This window comes from Buceros rhinoceros, unplaced genomic scaffold (genome assembly GCF_000710305.1).
Source record: "Buceros rhinoceros silvestris isolate BGI_N320 unplaced genomic scaffold, ASM71030v1 scaffold11560, whole genome shotgun sequence".
In the NCBI taxonomy this organism is placed as follows: Eukaryota; Metazoa; Chordata; class Aves; order Bucerotiformes; family Bucerotidae; genus Buceros; species Buceros rhinoceros.
In genome coordinates this window covers 23,140-32,143 of record NW_010390275.1, presented here as the reverse complement: position 1 = coordinate 32,143, position 9,004 = coordinate 23,140, and the positions used below count along the sequence as shown (strand labels likewise).

Below are 9,004 nucleotides of genomic sequence, written 5' to 3'. Positions count from 1 at the left end.
AAAAAAAAAAAAAAAAAAAAATCACAATTTGGTTGTAGCAGGCCACAGAAAAGCAGCTGAGCAGCCAGAGCTTGCATGTAAAACAGCCTTTACAAAATTTCTTATGAAGCAACCAGTCCAGCTCCTGTATGGTTCCCAATACATGCAGAGGGGCTAAACACTCCCTCAACACCTGCCCACATCATCAATGCTCCCTGAGTGTCAAACCACTCAAATTGCCTAAAAGTAGGATGCTCAGTCCCCGATAGTTTAAAATATAAACGATGCACCCTCGCCACACCTGCAGTGAGCTTAGCAGCCCTTTCAAAAGCGTATCTTGCTGTGCTGCAGGTCTACAATTAAGTTCTCCTCCAGAAAACTTCTATTAGTCCCATTTGGAAGGAAAAACTGAAACTCAACAGCTACCTGAACCCAGCTGGACACTTCCCAAAGATTCATCTGTTCATTGACAGTTTTGTCAGCCTCCGAGTAAGAACATGAGCATAAGAGGCACCAGAATATCAAACTCAAAACACATTTTCAAAAAACTGCATCATAAAATGCAAGCGAATCAGTTGGGGCAGGAAATCCACACAGACCAAGTGGTCCAGTGAGCAAGAAGATGAATGACAGCCAGTTTCCAATGGCTAGTTTTCCATGGCTTGCTGGGCCACACAGGTTCTCTGAACCTCATGAGGCTTACAGTCTTTTTCAGTAGGGGGTATGCAGGACTAATTCAGAGTCTCTTGCTTCTTGACCTAGTCACTTCCTCTCGTGTAACTAGTAGGAACGTAATCCTTTGCCATCTTCATCCCTTTGTCAACTGCAACTGGCCAAAGGAAGCCAGTCAGTAGAGTGCAGTGGGCCAGATGGGGCTTACGCAAACATCAGGCCATTGTATTTGCATCCAGACAAAGTACTACAAGGCATGCAAATAAGCCTAAAATCACATTCTTGTCTAAAAACCTGAGCTGGACCACAGGGCAGGCTAAGACAACTACACTTAGAAACATTTCACTAGAAAACACTTTCTGCATGAGATGGAGCTTTGAGCATGCTTGAGTTAATATAAGGCCCTGATCCAAAAGACCAAAATAACTGCTTGCATTTTTTTCCCCCTTGATACAAAGGTCCTTTACAAACACCAAATGGGAAATATTTTATTAGTTATTCGAAAGAAAAAAAAAAAGTCAGTTTTGTAAATCTTTTGATCAATGCACCATAAAAACCTAGATTTTTTGTTTTTTTAAAAGTTGGTCAATTACAAGCATTCAATAAACAGTGTCCTTTCAGTCAAATCTTAACATAGAAAAAAACTGGAGTGAGCTAGACAGAGGTCAAACGTAAGATGTTAAGTCTCCTCACAATAAAAACCTCAAACCTCTGCTGCTTCAGAATGTGACCTGTGACCCTTGAGAGGCAAATGGTATGGAGAGTACATCCCACTAAAAGCACCTCCCATGCTTTCAGAGTTTGGAAACTCCCCAACCAGTTTCACCGTCAATGCAAAACAGAACAGTTGTGAGTCACAGGATTGCTGTGCTGTAAACCATGGCTACCAGTCAGGGTTCAGCCTGCAATGAGCAAACCAAGTTCAACGCTAACTACGTGGCTAGCTTTGCCAGCTCCTGTGAACAATGAAATCCAAAGTTCTATTAAAGGTCTCTAAATTGCTTTATTGTTATGTGTTAGAAATAAAAATCAAACAACGCAAGCAGGAAAGAAACCTTCACTGGAGACTTCCAGTCCAACTACAAGAGAAAGTTGAGCATTCTCAGGTTGTGATTATTATTCTTATTTGTTACATACTTTGTAATCTGAAGCATAACTTTCAGGAAAGATAGAAGCAGAAATTTCATCGATTCCCTTTGGGATGATCTTACCAGGTAAGTATTTCCACAAACAAAGGTTATCTTTTAGTGTCTTCCTGCAAACAGAACCACCGATAAGACTTTGCTTTTTGCATTTGGACAAAGCATGTAGTCATGGTGCTTTGTTAGCATTAAGTAATTGTTCTGCATTTAAAGCCTGTTTATCATCAGCTTAGGTAGTTTTTCTCCAGGGGGCTAAATGCTCTGACAGCTCTGCTAAAGCTACAACCAATTAATTGGCCCAAGCCTGACACTATAACCAAGGAACAAACGTGATAAGCAGAGGGAACTCTTTTTACAGCGCAATCAGAAGAAATCAAGTTAGCTGGCAGGTGGGCACAACCAAGTCTCTTTTGTACCAAAATGCCTGTTGAAACCTAGGCAAGGGTGGGAGGAAGCTGGCACCACTATTTCATGTGCCAGCCAGGAGCATCTTGTTTGACCAGGCTGAAAACTGTATGACTGAGCTCTGACTCACGGGAGACACAGATGCACCAGTCTAGCACAGAGCCACATACAGACACGCTCTCCACCCCTTCGCAGGAAGCTGCTACACCCACAGCTGGCACAGCACCACAGGTACCAAGTCCACTTCCCTCAGCCAGCCCAGTTCATACCCTGGCACTGCAGCTTACACCAGCAACCATTTACTTTCAAGCTACTGCACCTCACTGCAAACCAAAGCAGCGGACAGGCAGGCACATGCTGATCACTGCTGTTGCCAAATTTTTTTGCCCCCTAGACAAGCGGCAAGAGGCCCTCTGAAGCCCCTGCACCACTAACAGCTGTGGCCATGTGCAGAGCACATGGGCGGAAACTGCACACTCTGATCTCATTGACAGGAGCTCAAATTTTTCAGGGTTACTATTTGATTTAAAATGTACGGAGGGATTATCAGTGAATTGCCAATTACCCCAAATGTACGTGGCAGGATAAATGACGTCTCTTGCTAGGTTTTCCCCTCACAATTCATTTGACATGGAATCTGTTAATTTAAGGTAGAGAACAGTATCGAAGGTGAGGGTAGGATTTTTTCAGTGTTACTAATTCTTAAGAGTTTTATTCGGGCTTTTGGTTTTGTATTTCCATGGAAATCTCAGTTCCTGCAAGAACGCTGGGAGAGCAGAACCCTAGCTTTCCAGCCAAAAAAGTTACTCAAGGAAGCAGGTCCCTGGGAAACCCAGTAATTTGAAAGTCAAGAGATAATAAATTAATGAATTTAAAACAAAACATCACTTATTTAAGTCTCGTGCTATTATACCCGATTAATGATTTTTACCAATTCTATGGCTATGGCTGAAAAATCACTGGTGAACCATTTCACGTTTCTGAGGTATGAACGTTCTTCTGGTTATCTTCTGGGAGCAGCCATTCCTAAATACCTTCAGCCCACGCTGCCCGTGAGCATCCCTATGTTAAAACAGTTAACTCTTATCATCCATCAGCAATCCTGAACCAGTATAGAAATGTTCAAATAAAATGCGATACACCAAGTCTCTCTCCTCTGTGGTTACTTGAGCAAGATTATGGTAACATTGTGAAAGACAAGAATTATTACAGATCAAACTCAGGAACCAAGAACCACTGCTACTAAAAGGAGAATGCAGAGAATTAGAGGAACACTTTCCCTTCAAAATGGAAATAGCTTAGATCCCTCAATGAACTTGAAATGAAGAATAAAAAGATGCTCTCTTGTTTTTGTCAGGCACTTCTGAACACCTGCATTTTGCTGCTGGAAGTTCTGATGTAAAAAACCACAGGGATAAAAATGTCACAAGTCATATTTAACATGGTGTCCACATCAAAGAGGAATTTATTTTAAAATCATTACAGTTTAAGGCAATCTGGTCCCAAAAGATGAACAGAAACTACCATTTTGAAAAATGTCCAATATCACTGATCTGTTTGACAAGGAGATGCACGTGTGCTCCTAGAACAGAAGAACTGAAAGACCACCTGTCCTCTGGAAAACATATATACCCTGGCATGCTCCCCAGCTGGATGCTTCCCATGGCAGAGCACTGGCTTGTGCTTTTAACCTTTCCTTACCTTAGACAGCAGTACTGCCTCCACCCTAGCTGCTCTGGCACGAATCTTGTTGCTCCAGCTGTTTATTACCCCTAGTTGAAACAAAATCTCGAAGTCCACCTTAACTCCAGCCTCTACAGTCTTAGCCAAATCCTTTTAAGATGTTAACTTGCAGGTATCTTGCATGCGCAGTTAGTTCTCAAAAAAAAAACCAAAACCAAAACAAACCAACACGAGTTGAAGCAATGAGGTGGTCTCTTTAGCTGTTTATTACCCCTAGTTGAAACAAAATCTCGAAGTCCACCTTAACTCCAGCCTCTACAGTCTTAGCCAAATCCTTTTAAGATGTTAACTTGCAGGTATCTTGCATGCGCAGTTAGTTCTCAAAAAAAAACCAAAACAAACCAACACGAGTTGAAGCAATGAGGTGGTTTCTTGTAAGAGCTCCATCAACGGGCATGTTTTATTTTAGCTACTGCAATGACTACACCGATGCAGCATCTCTGTAAAACAACAAATGGCTTGTGTGTACTCCTCTACATTTATTTTCTCACCTTTCCTCACTTTGGGGTATTGTTTGTTCTTAACACCAGATCCTCTCAGGATATCCACATATCCTCTTTGAATGAGCTTGTCAAACTCTTTCTAATCACTTGTGCAAGTAATTCTCTTCTTATGCTGGTCTTGTGTTAAATCAGAGCTCCGAGTGCTATGAAATCACATCCTCCCATTCCCTTCCTGCTCAAACTTTCTTTTTGCAGCCTACTGCTATCACAAGTTGCATCTTTGTTCTTCTGCTTTGGTATTTTCCACTCTCTAAATGGCCTAAACCTTTGCAAAGAAAATGGAAAAAATAGTCTCCTTTGACAGTCTGGACATGACTTAATGACCTTTTCTGTCCTTGGTCTAAATGATGACATAGCCCCAGCTTCACATACGTGCAGTTTTTGATGGTATAGTGATTGCATAAGAACAATCAGGATTCCTGTGATGTGTTTAGACAAGTTCCTCAACCGCCGCACAAGTATTTTGAAAGTAACCTATTCCTTTGTCAGAAGTGATATGTCTAAGGCCTCACTGTAGCAAGTGACAGGACTCTATTGTTCAGCATAACTGAATTTGGGCTTGTTTCGCATTGTGCTGACAGACCGGCAGGCTCAGCCAGGACCACATGTCTGCGGCACTGGAGTTATACCTTTAACCTCCTGCTGCAACAGCAAGCTCTAATTTCGTCTTCCAGTAAGACGGATGAAGTAATGTATCCGGCACCAGAGTTTTGCTAAGGTATTGCTGTTCTGGAGCTGACAGACAAATGGTATCAGAAAAATAACAAGAGGGAAAATTTTCCATATAGCTTCTCCCCACCATTCAGAAGATTTACTTATAGAGTGAGGGAACCACAACAAACACTACTGTATAGGGGAATGTGCTGCAGAACATTTACCTTGGGTCACTGCCTTCTGTCTACAGTAGCTGGGCTAGCAACACCTGAACTGCAAGTTTAGGTGTATAGCTGAGAGACCAGAGAGTTCAAAGAGAACTCCAAGGCTGACCTGGGTTAGCCTACCCTGCAGTAGACATGGAGGTGCCTGAAGACTTCCCAAAGAAATCATTCTGACAGTTCCTTGACCTGAAGGGCCTTCAACCATGACAAGAACAGAGGAGAAGAGGCTGTGGCATATGGACACACTGTTAGTGTGACTTATGTTTAGAGATAAAAGGAAGAAAGCAAAACCAGAATAAAATTTGCATAATTCAGCATGGCTTCACAGAATAACCTCATTATTTAACGGACTCAGAGATTCTTGCTCTTCCCCTGCTACCAATTTTATTGACTCCACCTTGTTTGCCTGTGCCACTTACACATCATTCCACAATCTGCTGTTGGCGGTGGGATCTGTACAGTTCCACTTGTATTAATTCTATGTTGGCTCTAGGTTTCAGTCCTGCATGTTTCTGCCAGAACAGCATCCACACAAGCAAGGCAACCAAAAACAAGTGACAACTTGTTGAGTAAAAACATTTTAGGCAAATTATGTCTGTTGCAACTGAGGTGACAGCCATAGCAATCTAGGTATAACGACGTCCCTCATAAAATAGGAAGCCTGGCAACAGGCTTAGAGTCTCAGCAGGCTAATCTCAGAGGTACACTTCTGCTACGCACCGGTGGAGGGCCTTATTTCTCCTCCCATCCAAATCTCAGTCCCTTTATTTTTATCCCTTGCAAATATAAAAAGAGCTTAGAATCTAATGGAACGATGGGTGAGAACAAATCATTATAACTGATGAAGTCCACTTTTCTCATGAACCTTCTAGGTACTTTTAAGATTTCTGCTTCTTTTCTTCCTTTCTTTTGACTTAGCCACTTGATTCTTCAAAGTTCACAATGTGGTTCAGTCCTGAGTTCCCTGCTAGATGCCAAGTTTCAAAGTTCCCAAAGCACCTATCTGTGCACACCAAGCATTACAAATAACATTTCCACATTTCAGCCAACTGGATCCTGAGCTAACCTGGTTTATAGCCATCTGGAACTCTTCAGAAAAAGTGACTTGTAAGCACTGTAAACAGTTTTGTCTTTCCAGAGGACACCAAGAGTTTCCAACTTCACTGCCATCTTCATTTTGTGATCTGGGTTCAAGAGCAAGGTATAGATTTAAACAAGATGATAATGCAAATAGTATTAATAAAAGAAAACTCACGGTGATCTGCTTCTTCCTAATAAGGCAGGCTCTATCAGTGTCCAAAGGCAGCAAGGTGCCAATACAATTAATCAGTCTGTTTTTAGTTCTCCCTAGACAGCAATAGTAACAGTTTGTTTCAGTCTGTTTATATGGGTCTGACAGGTCTTCAAGATGCTGTGTTCACTTTCTTGTGATTAATAGTCATTCACATACTACAGTGAACACCAAACAGAAAAAGAATGTTTTTAAAGCAGGACAGATAACTGGATTCTCTCCCCCAGCCTTTCATTTCTAACTAGGAAACAGTACTAAGTTTAGGAATGCTGTCTCACTGTATTGTTTAAACTCCTCCTTTTCTTGCAACTTTGCCAAAGCAAAATTTAAAACACACATTTTCTACATTTACTTTTCAGTTGTGCTCTCTACAGACATCACATTCATAGTGAATGTCTGCACAGTGCAATACTATATGCAGAAAGCAAAGCCACTGGGACCAGTTTTGAGCAAGGAATAACTCCTCCTGGGGAAAGAATTTTTCTTCCTTTCCATCTCTGCAAACCTTAGTGGAGATCTGAGGGACCGACTAAGCAACTCTGACTCCGACAGAGACTTCACAGACCAGGAAGGAGCTGAACGCTAAGGTGTGTTTTGTACCTTCCTTCAGTGGCTTTTACAGCACTTTTACCAAGTCCTACCAAAATGGAGATGCTTCCCTAGTAAAAAAGCAATCCCTTCTGAGGCTAGAGTCCTCCTCTCCAGCACAGAGAGCTTTAATTCGAGACACTGTAAAGGAATCCCTAGATAAGAAAACAGAGCATTTGGAGTATTTCCCAGTTTCCCCTTTTGCCATTCTGGGAGTTACATTTTGATACAGTGAGGTTTTTCCTCTCTCCTCCCTGCCACAAAGAAAGACCATACACACACTTCTGTGCTAATTTTTGTCCATTGTCTCTCCTCCACATTTCCTCAGCACTTGTCATCTCTCCCTTCTGCAGGCAGGTTTTGGAGCTCCCACTTTGTTCTGGTTCTTCATTAAGTCTTAATTTCCCAAGATCCCTTCCCTCTTTGAATCTCCTCCTTCTGCTGGCCTTCCCTCATCCTTTTGTCTCTAGTCCATTGATTTCTCTGCTTAGGCCTCCTTTGATCTCTCTGCTTTCACTCTCTAACCCAAGTCTATTCAGTCTCATGCCTCCTCCTGTCTATTTTAATCAGGGCATTCTTTTCTTCAGCATTAATCAGAAGGCATAATTTCTTTTCTGCCACTTCTGAACGGCAGCCTTCACAAATCTTATTCTCCTTTTAGTTTTATTGTAGCTGAAGAGGATGGCATAGGGAAGTTATTATAGCTAAACAGCAAAATAGCTCTGCAAGATAATACCATCCTCTAGAAAAAATGAAAAATCACCCTAATTTTCAAAACACCGTAAGCTGCCCTATCAAATAATAGGAATTGAGCAGTAAGACACAAACACATATTAACACACAGTGGGTCTGACACAGGAACTCAGCAGTGACCTCCAGAAACCTATTGCTATTTCCTTCTCTTAGTTGTTCTGGGTAGTTCATCAAAGCACTGACACAGGTTATGTACCCAGCAGCAGACTGTATCATGCCTTACCTGGGATAAAGACACTACCTACTGCAGTTGCCTCTCTCTCCCAGAGAATTCAGGTCCCCCAACCCTAAAACACCCTGCTCAAAATACAGCCACTGATGTCATCTGCTTTCTTGCCCTTTGACAGCTCGTAATTCCAAAGCAGTACCTTTCCTATTTGTGGTCTTCTCTTAGTTACAACCTTGGGGGATATAAACGCTTACAGATGCATTTACCATCAGGTCAGCTGCATGTGCCTGGAGCAGATCTCACAGTATGGCATGGGCAGAGACATCTCCCCATCTCTTTTGCAGATCCATGACAAAAGTAACTTGGGTTTTTTAAGGACACAACTGTGGCTTGATGGTTTTAAGAAAATTGCTCATTTTTAGCTTGTTAGAAAAATGCAACGGCAGCTGAATTCAGACTAAGATACAGCACTTCTAAAATGAAAATCCACTTTTTATAAAACTACTGTTTCCAGCACAAAAACCACCATATGGACAACTGCTGTGTTGTGACCACGTATTTTCCAACAAACAAAACACTCAACACAGACATGTCATGAATGGAAAAGATAGCGGCTGAGCAAGAGCACAACTACTCTGGTGTCACATAAATCACGTGCTGGGTCGTGTGCCGGGGACTACATCTGGCCTCTGCCTTTGTGTGAGATCCTATTACAGAAGAGGGCAGAAGCACTGGACAGGTGGTTGACTCTGGCCTCTCTCATGCTTTGCCATACAGTGAGGTGTTGCAAAGCACCCAGCAGTGGCTACCACACTGCAATGCCATGGCGGGGAGCTTGAGGTATCACAACTGACTGAAAATAACTCATGCACAGCCAGGAA

The 9,004-nt window shown here is 42.2% G+C and overlaps 1 protein-coding gene across 1 annotated transcript in view; it reads right to left on the bottom strand.

Moving 5' to 3' along the window:
- The window catches only part of PLEKHM3 (pleckstrin homology domain containing, family M, member 3), a gene marked incomplete at its 3' end in the record, with an annotated part of 34,100 nt that overhangs the window by 2,898 nt on the left and 22,198 nt on the right, over nt 1-9,004 (bottom strand). The window lies entirely within an intron of this gene.